We start from the raw sequence: 21422 nt of genomic DNA, 5'->3' as shown, positions 1-21422 counted from the left end.
CAGAGCGCGTTGAACATTTTCACTGAGAGGACAGGACTGTAGCCATTGACAACGGTGATGCCCAACATATAGCTTGCCATGGAAAGGAGTAAGAAGGATTGGATGAAGACAGTAGGAAAGCAGAGAGACGGAAGGGACAAAGCATCTCCATACGCTTATCTGAAATTCTCACCAATGAATTACATAAGTATCTCTATCTTTATTTTATGTTTTATTTATCTTTTAATCATTAATCCTCCATAACCATTTGAATCCGCCTGACTGAGATTTACAAGATGACCATAGCTTGCTTCATACCAACAATCTCCGTGGGATCGACCCTTATTCGCGTAAGGTTTATTACTTGGACGACCAAGTGCACTTGCTGGTTAGTTGTGATAAAGAGTTGAGATTGCAATTGAGCATACCATGTTGATGGCGCCATTGATGATCACAATTTCGTGCACCAAGTTTTTGGCGCCGTTGCCAGGGATTGTTCGAGTTTGGACAACTGACGGTTCATCTTTTTGCTTAGATTAGGTAATTTTATTTTATTTGTTCTTCAGAGTTCTTAAGAATGAATTCTAGAGTTTCAGATGATCCTTTCATCATCACCAAAGCTGATTGATTCTCATCAATATAGCTCTTGAATGTAATGTCCTGATGAAGCTTGGCTAGCCATGTCTAATCCTTTTAGACTGCAGGTTTAGACTAACATTGCATGATTCCTGGAATTCTCATTAAGAATTTTGATATCCTTATTTTCTTTTCCATATAATTTTCCAAAAATACAAAAAAAATTTATAAAATCTTAAAATCACAAAAAAAATGTGTTTTATGTTTCTTGTTTGAGTCTGGTGTCTAATTTTAAGTTTGGTGTCAATTGCATTCATCTAATTTTCAAAAAATTGCATGCATTGTGTTCTTCATTGATCTTCAAGTTGTTCTTGATGATTTCCTTGTTCTGATCTTTAAATTCTCTTGTCTTGAGTGTTTTGTTGTTTCTCATATGCATTCTCAATTTGTTAGTGTCAATAGTATACAAACTTCTAAGTTTGATGTCTTGCATGCATTGTTTATTTAATCTTAGTTTCATTTTGATTATTCCTCATCATTAAAAATTCAAAAAAATTTTAATTTGTGTCTTTTCAAGTCAATAATACAAAGAATTGAAGATTTAGAACATGCAGCAGAGGAATTACACAGAAAAAGCTGGGCGTTCAAAACGCCCAGTGAAGAAGGAAAACTGGCATTTAAACGTCAGCCAAGGTACCTGGCTGGGTGTTCAACGCCCAAAAGGGTAGCATTTTGGGCGTTAAACGCCAGAATGGATACCATTCTGGGCGTTTAACACCAGGATGGCAAAAGAGGGAAGATTTTGTTTTTAATTCAAATCTTTTTCAAGTTTTCATAATTTTTCAAAATCAAATCTTTTTCAAATCATACCTTTTTCAATCATATATTTTCAAAATCAATTTCTTTCCATTTTTCAAAAAAATACTTGCTAACAATTAATGATTTGATTCAACATTTCAAGTATGTTGCCTTTTCTGTTGAGAAAGGTTCAATGTCTGAATCATATCTTTTAAAATTTCTTGTTAGCCAAGACATTAATTTTAAAAATCAAATCTTTTTAAATTGTTTTTCAATCATATCTTTTCAATCATATCTTTTTAAAACCATAACTTTTCAATCATATCTTATTAATCACATCTTTTTTAAAATAGTTTTCAATCATATCTTTTTGATTTCTACTTTCAAAAATCTTTTTCAAAAATCACTTTACTTCTTTTCCAACTTTAATTTTCGAAAATCATCAATCAAATTTTCAAAATTTCTTTTAATTATTTTAAAATCTTCTACTTTAATTTCAAAAATTCTTCTCCTCTTTTCACATCCTTCTATTTAAAGACTAACACTCCTCCACTATCAACAATTCGAACTCTATCTCTCTTGATAAGTTCGAATTCTTCTACCCCCTTCTTCTATTCTTTTTTTCCTCTGACATCTCAAGGAATCTCTATACTGTGACATAGAGGATTCCATATTTTCTTTCTCTTCTCTTTCATATGAGCAGGAGCAAAGACAAAAGCATTCTTGTTGAGGCTGACCCTAAACCTGAAAGGACCTTGAAGCGAAAGCTAAGAGAAGCTAAAGCACTACTCTCTGTAGAGGACCTAACAGAAATCTTCAAACAAGAAGAAGACATGGCAGCCAAATACAACAACAATGCCAACAATGCAAGGAAGGTGTTGGGTGACTTCACTGCACCTACTCTCGACTTCTATGGGAGAAGCATCTCTATCCCTGCCATTGGAGCAAACAACTTTGAGCTTAAGCCTCAATTAGTTTCTCTAATGCAATAGAATTGCAAGTTCCATGGACTTCCATTGGAAGATCCTCATCAGTTTTTAGCTGAATTTTTGCAAATCTGTGACACTGTCAAGACCAATGGGGTTGACCCTGAGGTCTACAGACTTATGCTATTCCCTTTTGCTGTAAGAGATAGAGCTAGGATATGGTTGGACTCACAACCTAAAGAAAGCCTGAACTCTTGGGAAAAGCTAGTCAATGCCTTCTTGGCAAAGTTTTCCACCTCAAAAATTGAGTAAGCTTAGAGTGGAAGTCCAAACCTTCAGACAGAAAGAAGGTGAATCCCTCTATGAAGCTTGGGAAAGATACAAACAATTGATCAGAAAGTGTCCTTCTGACATGCTCTCTGAATGGAGCATCATAGGTATCTTCTATGATGGTCTGTCTGAACTGTCCAAGATGTCATTGGATAGCTCTGCTGGAGGATCTCTTCATCTGAAGAAGACGCCTGCAAAAGCTCAAGAACTCAATAAAATGGTTGCAAATAACCAATTCATGTACACTTCTGAAAGGAATCCTATAAACAATGGGACGAATCAGAAGAAAGGAGTTTTTGAGATTGATACTCTGAATGCCATATTGGCTCAAAACAAAATATTGACTCAGCAAGTCAATATGATTTCTCAAAGTCTGTCTGGAATGCAAACAGCACCAGGCAGTACTAAGGACGCTTCATCTGAAGAAGAAGCTTATGATCCTGAGAACCCATTAATGGAAGAGGTGAATTACATGGGAGAACCCTATGGAAACACCTATAATCCTTCATGGAGAAATCATCCAAATCTCTCATGGAAGGATCAACAGAGACCTCAACAAGGTTTCAACAACAATAATGGTGGAAGAAATAGGTTTAGCAATGGCAAGCCTTTTCCATCATCTTCTCAGCAATAGACAGAGAATTCTAAGCAGAGCCACTCTGACTTAGCAACCATGGTCTCTGATCTGATCAAAACCACTCAAAGTTTCATGACTAAAACAAGGTCCTCCATTAGAAACTTGGAGGCACAAGTGGGTCAGCTGAGTAAGAAAGTTACTGAACTCCCTCCTAGTACTCTTCCAAGCAATACAGAAGAGAATCCAAAATGAGAGTGTAAGGCCATCAACATGGCCGAATTTGGAGAGGAGGAAGAGGCAGTGATCGCCACTGAGGAAGACCTCATTGGACGTCCACTGGCCTCCAATGAGTTCCCTAATGAGGAACCATGGGAATCTGAGGCTCACACTGAGACCATAGAGATTCCATTGGATTTACTTCTGCCATTCATGAGCTCTGATGAGTATTCTTCCTCTGAAGAGGATGAAAATGTCACTGAAGAGCAAGTTGCCAAGTACCTTGGAGCAATCATGAAGCTAAATGACAAGTTATTTGGTAATGAGACTTGGGAGGATGAACCCCCTTTGCTCACCAAAGAACTGGATGACTTGACTAGGCAGAGATTACCTCAAAAGAGATAGGACCCTGGGAAGTTCTCAATACCTTGTACATTAGGCACCATGACCTTCGAGAAGGCTCTGTGTGACCTAGGGTCAAGTATAAACCTCATGCCTCTCTCTGTAATAGAGAAGCTAGGGATCTTTGAGGTACAAGCTGCAAGAATCTCACTAGAGATGGCAGACAATTCAAGAAAACAAGCTTATGGACTTGTAGAGGATGTTCTGGTAAAGATTGAAGACCATTACATCTCTACTGATTTCATAGTCCTAGAGACTGGGAAGTGCATGGATGAATCCATCATCCTTGGCAGACCCTTCCTAGCCACAGCAAAGGCTGTGATTGATGTCGACAGAGGGGAATTGATCATTCAAGTGAATGAAGAATCCTTTGTGTTTAAGGCCCAAGAATATCCCTCTGTAACCATGGAGAGGAAGCATGAAGAGCTTCTCTCAAAACAGAGTCAAACAGAGTCCCCACAGTCAAACTCTAAGTTTGGGCGTTGGGAGGCCACAACCAAATTCTAAGTTTGGAGTTGAACCCCCACATTCAAACTCTAAGTTTGGTGTTGGGAGGTGATGAGCGGATAATTTGTACCCTTTTTGGCATTGTTTTTAGTATGTTTTTAGTATGATCTAGTTAGTTTTTAGTATATTTTTATTAATTTTTAGTTAAAATTCACTTTTCTGGACTTTACTATGAGTTTGTGTGTTTTTCTGTGATTTCAGGTATTTTCTGGCTGAAATTGTGGGACCTGAGCAAAAATCTGATCCAGAGACTGAAAAGGACTGCAGATGCTGTTGGATTCTGACCTCCCTGCACTCGAAGTGGATTTTCTGGAGCTACAGAAGCCCAATTGGCGCGCTCTCAACGGCGTTGGAAAGTAGACATCCTGGGCTTTTCCAGCAATATATGATAGTCCATACTTTGCCCAAGATTTGATGGCCCAAACCGGCATTCAAAGTCACCCTCAGAAATTCCAGCGTTAAACGCCGGAACTGGAACCTAAATGGGAGTTAAATGCCCAAACTGGCATAAAAGCTGGCGTTTAACTCCAAGAAGAGTCTCTACACGAAATTGCTTCATTGATCAGCCCAAGCACACACCAAGTGGGCCCGGAAGTGGATTTTTATGTCATTTACTCATCTCTGTACACCCTAGGCTACTAGTTCTCTATATATAGGACCTTTTACTATTGTATTATCATCTTGGTTCTTCTGGTTCCCTCTCTGGGGCCGAAACCAATGATCACTCTTGTTCTTATGTATTTTCAACGGTGGAGTTTCTACACACCATAGATTAAGGTGTGGAGCTCTGCTGTACCTCGAGTATTAATGCAATTACTATTGTTCTTCTATTCAATTCCGCTTGTTCTTTGTCCAAGATATCACTTGCTCTTCAACTTGATGAATGTGATGATCCGTGACACTCATCATCATTCTCACCTATGAACAAGATGACTGACAACCACTCTTGTTCAACAAGCAAGCAAGGCTCTAGTGTTTATCTCTTGGATTCCTGATACACGATGCATGGTTGATCGCCTGACAACCGAGTGCTCGCCTGACAAACGAGCCAGCCATTCCGTGAGATCAGAGTCTTCGTGGTATAGGCGAGAACAGATGGCGGCATTCAAGAGAATCCGGAAGGTCTAAACCTTGTCTGTGGTATTCCGAGTAGGATTCAATGATTGAATGACTGTGACGTGCTTCAAACTCCTAGCAGGTGGGGCGTTAGTGACAGACGCAAAAGAATCGATGGATTCTATTCCGGCCTGACCGAGAACCGACAGCTGAATTCCGCGTGCTGTGACAGAGCATTTGCAATCGTTTTCACTGAGAGGATGGGAGGTAGCCATTGACAACGGTGAAACCCTACACAAGCTTGCCATGGAAAGGAGTAAGAAGGATTGGATGAAGACAGTAGGAAAGCAGAGAGACGGAAGGGAAGGTATCTTCATACGCTTATCTGAAGTTCCTACCAATGAATTACATAAGTACCTCTATCTTTATCTTTATGCTTTATTCGTATATCACTATACCCATTTGAGTCTGCCTGACTAAGATTTACAAGGTGACCATAGCTTGCTTCATACCAACAATCTCCGTGGGATCGACCCTTACTCGCGTAAGGTTTATTACTTGGACGACCCAGTGCACTTGCTGGTTAGTTGTGCGAAGTTGTGTAATGCCATGGAATTGAGCTACCAAGTTTTTGGAGTTCATGACCGGGGATTATGAGAGTTGTGAAAAAGTATTGTTCACAATTTCGCGCACCAAGTTTTTGGCGCCGTTGCCGGGGATTGTTCGAGTATGGACAACTGACGGTTCATCTTGTTGCTTAGATTAGGTATTTTTCTTCAGAGTTCTTAAGAATGAATTCTAGTGTTTCAAAGGTGATGTTCTTATCATCACCAAAGCTGATTGATTCTCATCAATTTAGCTCTTGAATGCAATGTCCTGCTGAAGCTTGGCCGGCCATGTCTAATTCCTTTAGACTAAAGCTTTAGACTAACATTGCATGATTCCTGGAATTCTCATTAAGAATTTTGATACCTTTATTTTCCTTTTCACTTAATTTTCGAAAAAAGCACAAAAAAAAATTACAAAATCATAAAATCCAAAAATATGTCTTGTTTGAGTCTAGAGTCTCATCTTAAGTTTAGTATCAATTGCATGTTTCTGTTCTTATTGCATTCATGCATGTGTCCTCATTGATCTTCAAGTTGTTCTTGATGATTTCCTTGTTTTGATCTTTGAATTCTATTCACTTGAGTGTTTTGTTATATGCATTCCCATTTTGTTAGTGTCAATGGTATACAAACTGCTAAGTTTGGTGTCTTGCATGCATTATTATTTGATTTTAGTTGCATTTTGATTATTCCTTATTATTAAAAATCCAAAAATATTTTTATTTTGTGTCTTTTCAAGTCAATAATACAGAGAATTGAAGATTCAAAACATACTGCAGAGGAATCACACAGAAAAAGCTGGGCATTCAAAAATGCCCAGTGAAGAAGACAGACTGGCGTTTAAACGCCAGCCAGGGTGCCTGGCTGGGCGTTTAACGCCCAAAAGGGTAGTAGTTTGGGCGTTAAACGCCAGAATGTGCACCATTCTGGGCGTTTAACGCCAGGATGGCACAAAGGGGAGGATTTTGTTTTCAAATCAATTTTTTTTCAAGTTTTCAAAGTTTTTCAAAATCAAATCCTTTTCAAATCAAATCTTTTCAATCAAATGTTTTCAAAATCAATTTCTTTCCATTTTCAAAGATACTTACTAACAATTAATGATTTGATTGAACATCTCAAGTATATTGCCTTTTCTGTTGAGAAAGGTTTAATGTTTGAATCATATCTTTTCTTGTTAGGCAAGTCATTAATTTTTAAAATCATATCTTTTTAAAATTATTTTTCAAATCATATCTTTTCAATCATATCTTTTTAAAACCATAACTTTTCAATCAAATCTTTTTAAATCACATCTTTTTCAAAATAATTTTCAATCAAATCTTTTTTATTTCTAATTTCAAAATCTTTTTCAAAAATCACTTGATTTCTTTTCCACTCTTATTTTCGAAAATCAATTAAGTGTTTTTCAAAATGTTTTCAAAATCTTTTACTTAATTTTCGAAAATTACTTCCCTTCTTCTCACATCCTTCTATTTATGGACTAACACTATTCCTTAATGCAAAATTCGAACTCCATCTTCTTTGATAAGTTCGAATTTTCTACCTCTGTCTTCCATTTTTCTTCCTCTGACACCTCAAGGAATCTCTATACTGTGACATAGAGGATTCCATATTTTCTTGTTCTCTTCTCTTTCATATGAGCAGGAACAAAGACAAAGGCATTCTTGTTGAAGCTGACCCTGAACCTGAAAGGACCTTGAAGCGAAAGCTAAGAGAAGCTAAGGCACAACTCTTTATTGAGGACCTGACCGAATTCTTCAAAGAAGAAGAAGACATGGCAGCCGAAAACAACAACAATGCAAACAATGCAAGGAAGGTGCTGGGTGACTTTACTGCACCTACTCCCGACTTCTATGGGAGAAGCATCTCTATCCCTGCCATTGGAGCAAACAACTTTGAGCTTAAGCCTCAATTAGTTTCTCTAATGCAACAGAATTGCAAGTTTCATGGACTTCCATTGGAAGATCCTCATCAGTTTTTAGCTGAATTCTTGCAAATCTGTGACACTGTCAAGACTAATGGGGTAGACCCTGAGGTCTACAGACTTATGCTATTCCCTTTTGCTGTAAGAGACAGAGCTAGGACATGGTTGGACTCACAACCTAAAGAAAGCCTGGACTCATGGGAAAAGCTAGTCAATGCCTTTTTGGCAAAGTTCTTTCCACCTCAAAAATTGAGTAAGCTTAGAGTGGAAGTCCAAACCTTCAGACAGAAGGATGGAGAATCCCTCTATGAAGCTTGGGAAAGATACAAACAATTGATCAGAAAATGTCCTTCTGACATGCTTTCTGAATGGAGCATCATAGGTATTTTCTATGATGGTCTCTCTGAACTATCCAAGATGTCTTTGGATAGCTCTGCTGGAGGATCTCTTCATTTGAAGAAGACGCCTACAGAAGCTCAAGAGCTAATTGAAAGGGTTGCAAATAACCAATTCATGTACACTTCTGAAAGGAATCCTGTGAACAATGGGACCAATCAGAAGAAAGGAGTTCTTGAGATTGATACTCTGAATGCCATTTTGGCTCAGAACAAGATATTGACTCAACAAGTCAATTTGATTTCTCAAAGTCTGTCTGGAATGCAAATGCACCAAGCAGTACTAAGGAAGCTTCATCTGAGGAAGAAGCCTATGATCCTGAGAACCCTTCAATGGAAGAGGTGAATTACTTAGGAGAACCCTATGGAAACACCTATAATTCTTCATGGAGAAATCACCCAAATTTCTCATGGAAGGATTAACAGAGACCTCAACAAGGTTTCAACAACAATAATGGTGGAAGAAACAGGTTTAGCAATGGCAAGCCTTTTCCATCATCTTCTCAGCAACAGACAGAGAATTCTAAGCAGAACCCCTCTGACTTAGCACCTATGGTCTCTGATCTAATCAACACCACTCAAAGTTTCATGACTGAAACAAGGTCCTCCATCAGGAATTTGGAGGCACAAGTGGGACAGCTGAGCAAGAAAATTACTGAACTCCCTCCTAGTACTCTTCCAAGCAACACAGAAGAAAATCCAAAATGAGAGTGCAAGGCCATCAACATGGCCGAATTTGGAGAGGAAGGAGAGGAAGTGAACGCCACTGAGGAAGACCTCAGTGGGCGTGCACTGACCTCCAATAAGTTCCCTAATGAGGAACCATGGGAATCTGAGGCTCAAAATGAGACCATAGAGATTCCATTGGACTTACTTCTGCAATTCATGAGCTCTGATGAGTATTCTTCCTCTGAAGAGGATGAGTATGTCACTGAAGAGCAAGTTGCTAAATACCTTGGAGCAATCATGAAGCTAAATGACAAGATATTTGGAAATGAGACTTGGGAGAATGAACCCCCTTTGCTCACCAAAGAACTGGATGACTTGTCTAGGCAGAAATTACCTCAAAAGAGACAAGATCCTGGGAAGTTTTCAATACCTTGTACCATAGGCACCATGACCTTCAAGAAGGCTCTGTGTGACTTAGGGTCAAGTGTAAACCTCATGCCTCTCTCTGTAATGGAGAAACTAGGGATCTTTGAGGTGCAAGCTGCAAAAATCTCATTAGAGATGGCAGATAACTCAAGAAAACAAGCTCATGGACTTGTAGAGGATGTTTTGGTGAAGATTGAAGACCACTACATCCCTACTGATTTCATAGTCCTAGAGACTGGGAAGTGCATGGATGAAACCATCATCCTTGGCAGACCCTTCCTAGCCACAGCAAAGGCTGTGATTGATGTTGATAGAGGCGAACTGATCATTCAAGTGAATGAAGAATCCTTTGTGTTTAAGGCTCAAAGATATCCCTCTGTCACCATGGAGAGGAAGCATGAAGAGCTTCTCTCAAATCAGAGTCAAAAAGAGCCCCCACAGTCAAACTTTAGGTTTGGTGTTGGGAGGCCACAACCAAACTCTAAGTTTGGTGTTGAACCCCCACATTCAAACTCTAAGTTTGGTGTTGGGAGGTTCCAGCATTGCTCTGAGAAAATGTGAGGCTCCATGAGAGCCCTCTGTCAAGCTACTGACATTAAAGAAGCGCTTGTTGGGAGGCAACCCAATGTTATATTTTATCTATTTTCTTTTGTTATTTTATGTTTTTTGTAGGTTGATGATCATGAGAAGTCACAAAATCAATTGAAAAAGCAAAAACAGAATGAAAAACAGGAAGAAAAACAGCACACCCTGGAGGAAGAACTTACTGGCATTTAAACGCCAGTAAGGCTAGCAGATGGGCGTTTAACGCCCAGTCTGGCACCATTCTGGGCGTTTAACGCCAGAAAGGGGCACCAGACTGGCGTTAAACGCCAGGAAAGGGCAAGAACCTGGCGTTAAACGCCAGAAATGGGCACCAGCCCGACGTTTAACGCCAGAATTGGCCCAAAACGCATTTTTGCATGCCATTTGGTGCAGGGACGACTTTTCCTTGACACCACAGGATCTGTGGACCCCACAGGATCCCCACCAACCCCACCACTTCTCCCCCTCTTTGGCCGAACACAAAAGCCATTCCCTTCTTCCTCATTTCTTCTTCTTCTACTCTCTTCTTTCTTCTTTTGCTCGAGGACGAGCAAACCTTTTAAGTTTGGTGTGGTAAAAGCATTGCTTTTTGTTTTTCCATAACCATTTATGGCATCCAAGGCCGGAGAAACCTCTAGAAAGAGGAAAAGGAAGACAAAAGCTTCTACCTCCGAGTCATGAGAGATGGAGAGATTCATCTCAAGGGTGCATCAAGACCACTTCTATGAAGTTGTGGCCATGAAGAAGGGTCAACTTTGATCAAAAGGTTGGACCAAGTCCTCATAGATATCTGTGAAGAGGACGCCCAATGGAAGAGAAATTCAAGAGGGAAGCCGGTTCAACTGAGAAGGCATGACCTCAAGCCCATCACTAAGAAAAGGATGGAGCAAACAAGAGACCCCTCTCATCATAAGAGAGGAGCAACAAAGACAAGGAAGAGACATTGAGGAGCTCAAGCACTCCATAGGATCTTCAAGAGGAAGAACAAGCCGCCATCACTAAGGTGGACCCGTTCTTTAATTTCCTTGCTCTTTTGTTTTTCGAATTTCTATGCTTATGTTTATCCATGTTTGTGTCTTATGATCATTAGTGTCTTAGTGTCTATGCCTTAAAGTTATGAATGTCCTATGAATCCATCACCTTTCTTAAATGAAAACTGTTTTTAATCACAAAAGAATAAGAAGTACAGGATTTCGAATTCATCTTTAAAACTGGCTTAATTAGTTTGATGTGGTGGCAATACTTTTTGTTTTCTGAATGTATGCTTGAACAGTGCATATGTCTTTTGAATTTGTTGTTCATGAATGTTAAAATTGTTGGCTCTTGAAAGAATGATGAAAAAGGAGACATGTTACTGAGGATCTGAAAAATCATAAAAATGATTCTTGAAGCAAGAAAAAGCAGTGAATACACAAAAAAAAAAGAGAAGGAGAAAAACGAAAAAAAAGGGGAGAAAGAAAAAGAAAGAAAAAGAAAGAAATAAAGTTGTGATCCAAGGCAAAAAGAGTGTGCTTAAGAACCCTGGACACCTCTAATTGGGGACTTTAGCAAAGCTGAGTCACAATCTGAAAAGGTTCACCCAATTATGTGTCTGTGGCATGTATGTATCCGGTGGTAATACTGGAAGACAGAGTGCTTTGGGCCACGGCCAAGACTCAATAAGTAGCTGTGTTCAAGAATCATCATACTTAACTAGGAGAATCAATAACACTACCTGGATTCTGAGTTCCTAAAAAAGCCAATCATTCTGAATTTCAAAGGATAAAGTGAGATGCCAAAACTGTTCGGAGGCAAAAAGCTACTAGTCCCGCTCATCTAATTTGGAGCTAAGTTTCATTGATAATTTGGAGTCTATAGTATATTCTCTTCTTTTTATCTTATTTGATTTTCAGTTGCTTGAGGACAAGCAACAATTTAAGTTTGGTGTTGTGATGAGCGGATAATTTGTACCCTTTTTGGCATTATTTTTAGTATGTTTTTAGTATGATCTAGTTAGTTTTTAGTATATTTTTATTAGTTTTTAGTTAAAATTCACTTTTCGGACTTTACTATGAGTTTGTGTGTTTTTCTGTGATTTCAGTATTTTCTGGCTGAAATTGAGGGACCTGAGCAAAAATCTGATCCAGAGACTGAAAAGGACTGCAGATGCTGTTGGATTCTGACCTCCCTGCACTCGAAGTGGATTTTCTGGAGCTACAGAAGCCCAATTGGCGCGCTCTTAACGGCGTTGGAAAGTAGACATCCAGGGCTTTCCAGCAATATATGATAGTCCATACTTTGCCCAAGATTTGATGGCCCAAACCGGCGTTCAAAGTCACCCTCAGAAATTCCAGCGTTAAACGCCGGAACTGGCACCTAAATGGGAGTTAAACGCCCAAACTGGCATAAAAGCTGGCGTTTAACTCCAAGAAGAGTCTCTACACGAAATTGCTTCATTGCTCAGCCCAAGCACACACCAAGTGGGCCCGGAAGTGGATTTTTATGTCATTTACTCATCTCTGTACACCCTAGGCTACTAGTTCTCTATATATAGGACCTTTTACTATTGTATTATCATCTTGGTTCTTCTGGTTCCCTCTCTGGGGCCGAAACCAATGATCACTCTTGTTCTTATGTATTTTCAACGGTGGAGTTTCTACACACCATAGATTAAGGTGTGGAGCTCTGCTGTACCTCGAGTATTAATGCAATTACTATTGTTCTTCTATTCAATTCCGCTTGTTCTTTGTCCAAGATATCACTTGCTCTTCAACTTGATGAATGTGATGATCCGTGACACTCATCATCATTCTCACCTATGAACAAGGTGACTGACAACCACTCTTGTTCGACAAGCAAGCAAGGCTCTAGTGTTTATCTCTTGGATTCCTGATACACGATGCATGGTTGATCGCCTGACAACTGAGTGCTCGCCTGACAAACGAGCCAGCCATTCCGTGAGATCAGAGTCTTCGTGGTATAGGCGAGAACAGATGGCGGCATTCAAGAGAATCCGGAAGGTCTAAACCTTGTCTGTGGTATTCCGAGTAGGATTCAATGATTGAATGACTGTGACGTGCTTCAAACTCCTAGCAGGCGGGGCGTTAGTGACAGACGCAAAAGAATCGATGGATTCTATTCCGGCCTGACCGAGAACCGACAGCTGAATTCCGCGTGCTGTGACAGAGCATTTGCAATCGTTTTCACTGAGAGGATGGGAGGTAGCCATTGACAACGGTGAAACCCTACACAAGCTTGCCATGGAAAGGAGTAAGAAGGATTGGATGAAGACAGTAGGAAAGCAGAGAGACGGAAGGGAAGGCATCTTCATACGCTTATCTGAAGTTCCTACCAATGAATTACATAAGTACCTCTATCTTTATCTTTATGCTTTATTCGTATATCACTATACCCATTTGAGTCTGCCTGACTAAGATTTACAAGGTGACCATAGCTTGCTTCATACCAACAATCTCCGTGGGATCGACCCTTACTCGCGTAAGGTTTATTACTTGGACGACCCAGTGCACTTGCTGGTTAGTTGTGCGAAGTTGTGTAATGCCATGGAATTGAGCTACCAAGTTTTTGGAGTTCATGCCCGGGGATTATGAGAGTTGTGAAAAAGTATTGTTCACAATTTCGCGCACCAGGAGGTTCCAACATTGCTCTGAACATCTGTGAGGCTCCATGAGAGCCCATGTCAAGCTATTGACATTAAAGAGGCGCTTGTTGGGAGGCAACCCAATGTTATATTTATCTATTTTCCATTGTTATTTTATGTTTTCTATAGGTTGATGATCATGTGAAGTCACAAAATCAATTGAAAAAGCAAAAACAGAATGAAAAATAGAAAAAAAACAGCACACCCTGGAGGAAAACTTGCTGGCATTTAAACGCCAGTGAGGACAGCAAAATGGGCGTTTAACGCCCAGTCTGGCACCATTCTGGGCGTTTAACGCCAGAAAGGGGCACCAGACTAGCGTTTAACGCCAGAAATGGGCAAGCATCTGGCGTTAAACGCCAGAAAAGGGCAGCAGCCCGGCGTTTAACGCCAAGATTGGCAAGATGGGCATTTTGCACGCCACTTGGTGCAGGGATGAGATATCCTTGACACCTCAGGATCTGTGGACCCCACAGGATCCCCACCTACCCCACCACTCTCTCTCTTCTTCACCCAATCACCTCAATACCTGTTCCCCAAAAAAAAAACCCTCACCTATCAAATCCCACCATTCTCTTCACCACTTACATCCATCCTTCATAAAACCCCACCTACCCCACCATCCAAATTCAAACCACTTTCCCTCCCAAACCCACCCATACATGACCGAACCCTACCCCTCTCCCCACCCTTATATAAATCCATCTTCGCCTCCTCATTTTCACACATCATACACACTACTTCTCTCCCTTGGCCGAAACACAAAGCCCCCCTCTATCTCCTCTATTTCTTCTTCTTCTACTCTCTTCTTTCTTCTTTTGCTCGAGGACGAGCAAGCCTTCTAATTTTGGTGTGGTAAAAGTGCTGCTTTTTATTTTTCCATAACCATTTATGGCACCTAAGGCAGGAGAAACCTCTAGAAAGAGGAAAGGGAAGGCAAAAGCTTCCACCTCCGAGTCATGGGAGATGGAGAGATTCATCTCAAGGGTGCATCAAGACCACTTCTATGAAGTTGTGGCCATGAAGAAGGTGATCCCCGAGGTCCCTTTCAAACTCAAAAAGAGTGAATATCCGGAGATCCGACATGAGATCCAAAGAAGAGGTTGGGAAGTTCTTACCAACCCCATTTAACAAGTCAGAATCTTAATGGTTCAAGAGTTCTATGCCAATGCATGGATCACCAAGAACCATGATCAAAGTGTGAACCCGGACCCAAAGAATTGGCTTACAATGGTTCGGGGGAAATGCTTAGATTTTAGTCCGGAAAATGTAAGGTTGGCATTCAACTTGCCCATGATGCAAGGAGATGAACACCCCTACACTAAAAGGGTCAACTTTGATCAAAGGTTGGACCAAGTCCTCATAGACATTTGTGAAGAGGGCGCTCAATGGAAGACAGATTCAAGAGGAAAGCCGGTTCAACTGAGAAGGCATGACCTCAAGCCCGTGGCTAGGGGATGGTTGGAGTTCATCCAATGCTCAATCATTCCCACTAGCAACCGGTCCGAAGTTACTATAGACCGGGCTATCATGATTCATAACATCATGATTGGAAAGGAAGTAGAAGTTCATGAGGTTATATCCCAAGAACTTTATAAGGTGGCGGACAAGTCCTCTACCTTGGCAAGGTTAGCCTTCCCTCATCTCATTTGTCACCTCTGTAATTTAGTTGGAATTAACATAGAGGGAGACATCCTCATTGATGAGGACAAGCCCAACACTAAGAAGAGGATGGAGCAAACAAGAGATCCCACTCATGGACATAAGGAAATTCCTCATCATGAAATCCCTGAGATGCCTCAAGGGATGCACTTTCCTCCACAAAACTATTGGGAGCAAATCAACACCTCCCTAGGAGAATTGAGTTCCAACATGGGACAACTAATGGTGGAGCACCAAGAACATTCCATCGTCCTCCATGAAATTAGAGAAGATCAAAGAATCATGAGAAAGGAGCAACAAAGGCAAGGAAGAGACATTGAGGAGCTCAAGCACTCCATAAGATCTTCAAGAGGAAGAACAAGCCACCATCACTAAGGTGGACCCGTTCTTTAATCTCTTTGTTCTTTATTCTTCTGTTTTTCAAATTTTTATGCTTATGTTTATCTATGTTTGTGTCTTATGATCATTAGTGTCTTAGTATCTATGCCTTAAAGTTATGAATGTCCGATGAATCCATCACCTTTCTTAAATGAAAAATGTTTTAATTACAAAAGAACAAGAAGTACATGATTTCGAATTCATCCTTGAAACTGGTTTAGTTATTTGATGTGGTGACAATACTTTTTGTTTTCTGAATGTATGCTTGAACAGTGCATATGTCTTTTGAATTTGTTGTTCATGAATGTTAAAATTTTTTGCCCTTGAAAGAATGATGAAAAAGGAGACATGTTACTGAGGATCTGAAAAATCATAAAAATGATTCTTGAAGCAAGAAAAAGCAGTGAATTCAAAAAAAAAGAGAGCAAGCAGAAAAAGCCAATAGCCCTTTAAACCAAAAGGCAAGGGTAATAAAAAGAATCCAAGGCTTTGAGCATCAGTGGATAGGAGGGCCCACAGGAATAATATCCTGGCCTAAACGGCTAAACCAAGCTGTCCCTAACCATGTGCTTGTGGCGTGAAGGTGTCAAGTGAAAACTTGAGACTGAGCGGTTAAAGTCGTGATCCAAAGCAAAAATAGTGTGCTTAAGAACCATGGAAACCTCTAATTGGGGACTCTAGCAAGGCTAAGTCACAATCTGAAAAGGTTCACCCAGTGATATGTCTGTGGCATGTATGTATCCGGTGGTAATACTGGAAAACAGAGTGCTTTGGGCCACAGCCAAGACTCATAAAGTAGCTGTATTCAAGAATCAACATACTTAACAAGGAGAATCAATAACACTATCTAAATTTTGAGTTCCTATAGATGCCAATCATTCTGAACTTCAAAGGATAAAGTGAGATGCCAAAACTGTTCGGAGGCAAAAAGCTACTAGTCCCGCTCATCTAATTGGAGCTAAGTTTCATTGATAATTTGGAGTCCATAGTATATTCTCTTCTTTTCATCCTATTTGATTTTCAGTTGCTTGGGAACAAGCAACAATTTAAGTTTGGTGTTGTGATGAGCAGATAATTTATACACTTTTTGGCATTGTTTTTAGTATGTTTTAGTTAGTTTTTATTATATTTTTATTAGTTTTTATTTAAAATTCACTTTTCTGGATTTTACTATGAGTTTGTGTGTTTTTCCGTGATTTCAGATATTTTCTGGCTGAAATTGAGGGACCTGAGCAAAAATCTGATTCAGAGGCTGAAAAGGGCTACAAATGCTGTTGGATTCTGACCTCCCTGCACTCGAAGTAGATTTTCTGGAGCTACAGAGACTTAATTGGCGCTCACTCAATTGCGTTGAAAAGTAGACATCCAGGGCTTTCCAGCAATATATAATAGTTTATACTTTGCCCGAGATTTGATGGCCCAAACCGGCGTTCCAAATCAGCTCAAGACTGCCCGGCGTTAAACACCGAAACTGGCACAAAAGTAGGAGTTAAATGCCCAAACTGGCACAAAAGCTAGCGTTTAACTCCAAGAAAAGTCTCTACACATGGAAGCTTTAATGCTCAACCCAAGCACACACCAAGTGGGCCCGGAAGTGGATTTTTATGTCATTTACTCATTTTTGTAAACCCTAAGCTACTAGTTCTCTATAAATAAGACCTTTTGCTATTGTATTTTCATCTTGGTTCTTCTGGTTCCCACTCTGGGGCTGAAGCCAATGATCACCATTATCACTTATGTATTTTCAATGGTGGAGTTTCTACACACCATAGATTAAGGTGTGGAGCTCTGCTGTACCTCGAGTATTAATGCAATTACTATTGTTCTTCTATTCAATTCAGCTTATTCTTGTTCTAAGATATTCATTTGCACCCAAGAACATGATGAATGTGATGACTCTGTGACACTCATCATCATTCTAACTTATGAACGCGTGCCTGACAACCACCTCCGTTCTACATGCAAACAAGGCTTGAATGTTTATCTCTTGGATTCCTTAATCAGAATCTTCGTGGTATAAGCTAGAATTGATGGCGGCATTCTTGAGAATCCGGAAGGTCTAAACCTTGTCTGTGGTATTGAGTAGGATTCAGGGGTTGAATGACTGTGACGAGCTTCAAACTCGCGATTGTGGGGCGTTAGTGACAGACGCAAAAGAATCACTGGATTCTATTCCGACATGATCGAGAACCGACAGATGAATAGCTGTGCTGTGATAGAGCGCGTTGAACATTTTCACTGAGAGGACGGGACTGTAGCCATTGACAACGGTGATGCCCAACATACAGCTTGCCATGGATAGGAGTAAGAAGGATTGGATGAAGACCGTAGGAAAGCAGAGAGACGGAAGGGACAAAGCATCTCCATACGCTTATCTGAAATTCTCACCAATGAATTACATAAGTATCTCTATCTTTATTTTATGTTTTATTTATCTTTTAATCATTAATCCTCCATAACCATTTGAATCCGCCTGACTGAGATTTACAAGATGACCATAGCTTGCTTCATACCAACAATCTCCGTGGGATCGACCCTTACTCGCGTAAGGTTTATTACTTGGACGACTGGTGGACGAAATTGTGATTCAACATTCTTAAGTTGTATAAATTTTATTCTATCTTTTGAGCTTTGGCATATACCCTTAGGGCACTGTTTATTTATTATTCCTTTTGGAAATTGACCTTCCTTCACAACTCCGTTCAACTAACCAGCAAGTGTACTGGGTCGTCCAAGTAATAACCTTACGTGAGTAAGGGTCGAATCCACAGAGATTGTTGGTATGAAGCAAGCTATGGTCACCTTGCAAATCTCAGTTAGGCAGATTAAAAAGTTATAAGTTCGAAAATAGAAATAAAGATTTGAAATAATAAAAAGGATAGAAATACTTATGCAGATTCATTGGTAGGAATTTCAGATAAGCGGAATGGAGATGCTGTAGAGCTCTCGGACTGCTCTCCTATTCCTTCTACTCAATCCTTCTTACTCCTTTCCATGGCAAGCTTTGTATAGGGGTTCACTATCAGCTGTGGCTACTTTCATTCCTCTCGGGGAAATAACCTGTGCGGCTGTCACTCGCACAGCTAACCAGTTTGGAGGCATCACCCATGGTTGATAGCTACATCCCATCCTCGCAGTGAAAGCTAATGCATGCACTCTGTCACAGTACGGCCAATCACCGGTTGGTTCCCGCTCCTACTGGAATAGAATCCCTCTTTTGCGTTTGTCACTAACGCCCAGCAGGTTAAAGTTTGAAGCACGTCACAGTCATTCATGAACGGAATCCTACTCGGAATACCACAGACAAGGTGAGACTTTCCGGATTCCCAGGACCCTACTCGGAACACCACAGACAAGGTTGGACTTTCCGGATCCAGATGAATGCCGCCATCTATCTAGCTTATACCACGAAGATTCTGTTGGGGAATCTAAGAGATACACATTCAAGCTTGTGTTGCATGTAGAACGTAAGTGGTTGTCAATCACGCGCGCTCATAAGTGAGAATGATGATGAGAGTTATTAGCTCATCACATTCATCATATTCTTGGGTACGATGAATATCTTGGAATAAGAATAAGATAGAGAATTGAATAAAAGAAAATAGAACTTCATTAATCTTTGAGGTACAGCAGAGCTCCACACCCTTAATCTATGGTGTGCAGAAACTCCACCGTTAAAAATACATAAGCAAGAGGTCCAGGCATGGCCGAATGGCCAGCCCCCTAAACGTGATCACAGGATAGAAAATACCATCCAGGATGTCTAATACAATAGTAAGAGGTCCTATATATACTAGACTAGCTACTAGGGTTACATAAGTAAGTAATTGATGCATAAATCCACTTCCGGGGCCCACTTGGTGTGTGTTTGGGCTGAGCTTGATCAATCCACGTGTAGAGGCATTTCTTGGCGTCAAACTTCAGGTTATGACGTGTTTTGGGCGTTTGACTCCGGATCATGACGTTTTTCTGGCGTTTTACTCCAGACAGCAGCATGAACTTGGCGTTTAACGCCAAGTTACGTCGTCATTCTTCGAATAAAGTATGGACTATTATATATTTCTGGAAAGCCCTGGATGTCTACTTTCCAACGCCATTGAGAGCGCGCCTTTTGGAGTTCTGTAGCTCCAGAAAATCCATTTCGAGTGCAGGGAGGTCAGAATCCAACAGCATCAGCAGTCCTTTTGTCAGCCTTTTTCAGAGTTTTGCTCAAATCCCTCAATTTCAGTCAGAATTTACCTGAAATCACAGAAAAACACACAAACTCATAGTAAAGTCCAGAAATGTAAATTTAACATAAAAACTAAGGAAAACATCCCTAAAAGTAGCTTAAACTTACTAAAAACTATATAAAAACAATGCCAAAAAGCGTATAAATTATCCGCTCATCACAACACCAAACTTAAATTGTTGCTTGTCCCCAAGCAACTGAAAATCAAATAGGATAAAAAGAAGAGAATATACTATAAAATCCAAAATATCAATGAATATTAATTTAATTACATGAGCGGGACTTGTAGCTTTTTGCTTCTGAACAGTTTTGGCATCTCACTTTTTCCTTTGAAGTTCAGAGTGATTGGCTTCTCTAGGAACTTAGAATTTCGGATAGTGTTATTGATTTTCCTAGTTAAGCATGTTGATTCTTGAACACAGCTACTTATGAGTCTTGGCTGTGGCCCTAAGCACTTTGTCTTCCAGTATTACCACCGGATACACAAATGCCACAGACACATAACTGGGTGAACCTTTTCAGATTGTGACTCAGCTTTGCTAAAGTCCCCAGTTAGTGGTGTCCAGAGCTCTTAGGCACACTCTTTTGCTTTGGATCACGACTTTAACCACTCAGTCTCAAGCTTTTCACTTGGACCTTCATGACACAAGCACATGATTAGGGACAGCTTGTTTAGCCGCTTAGGCCTGGATTTAATTTCCTTGGGCCCTCCTATCCATTGATGCTCAAAGCCTTGGATCCTTTTTTTACCCTTGCCTTTTGGTTTTAAGGGCTATTGACTTTTTCTACTGCTCCTTCTTTTTCTATATACTCTTTTTAGCTCCATTTTTTTTTTTCGAATTTTTCACTGCTTTTTCTTGCTTCAAGAATCAATTTCATGATTTTTTTTCAGATCATCAATAACATTTCTCTTTGTTCCTCATTCTTTCAAGAGCCAACAATTTTTAACACTCATAAACAACAAGATCCAAAGACATATGCACTGTTCAAGCATTCATTCAGAAAACAAAAATCATTGTCACCACATCAATATAATTAAACTAAATTCAATAATAATTTCGAAAATTATGTACTTCTTGTTCTTTTGAATTAAAACATTTTTCTTTTTAAGAGAGGTGAAGGACTAATGGATTTTATTCATAGCTTTAAGGCATGGTTACATACTAATGATCATGAAATAAAGACACAAAACATAGATAAGCATAATATTAAAAACCGAAAACAGAAAGAAATAAAGAACAAGGAATGAATCCACCTGAGTGAAGGTGGCGCCTTTTTGAAGGTCCAATGGTGCTTTTTGAGCTCCTTTATGTCTCTTCCTTGCCTTTGTTGCTCCTCCCTCATTGCTTTTTGCTCTTCTCTTATTTCTTGGAGAATGATGGAGTGCTCATGATGTTCCACCCTTAGTTGCTTCCAATATTTGTGTGGAGGATAACTTATCCCCTGAGGTATCTTAGGGATCTCTTGATTTGCAGCCACATGTTCTACCACTGAGCTATGATGGCTTATATTTTTAGTCTTTCCATCTCCCATAACT

General features: G+C 40.0%; 2 non-coding genes across 2 annotated transcripts; both read right to left on the bottom strand.

Annotated features, from left to right (window-relative positions):
- Positions 1-2589: 2589 nt before the first annotated feature.
- On the bottom strand, positions 2590-2693 carry LOC130972254 (small nucleolar RNA R71). Its single transcript, XR_009083445.1, has one exon. It is a non-coding gene; the product is annotated as a small nucleolar RNA R71 (small nucleolar RNA).
- A 5461-nt stretch (positions 2694-8154) lies between these two features.
- LOC130972666 (small nucleolar RNA R71) lies at positions 8155-8262 on the bottom strand. Its single transcript, XR_009083830.1, has one exon. It is a non-coding gene; the product is annotated as a small nucleolar RNA R71 (small nucleolar RNA).
- Positions 8263-21422: the final 13160 nt, after the last annotated feature.

Source organism: Arachis stenosperma, chromosome 3, assembly GCF_014773155.1.
Source record: "Arachis stenosperma cultivar V10309 chromosome 3, arast.V10309.gnm1.PFL2, whole genome shotgun sequence".
In the NCBI taxonomy this organism is placed as follows: Eukaryota; Viridiplantae; Streptophyta; class Magnoliopsida; order Fabales; family Fabaceae; genus Arachis; species Arachis stenosperma.
Note: the sequence above shows the minus strand (reverse complement) of the source record. Positions and strands in the feature narration are given on the sequence as shown.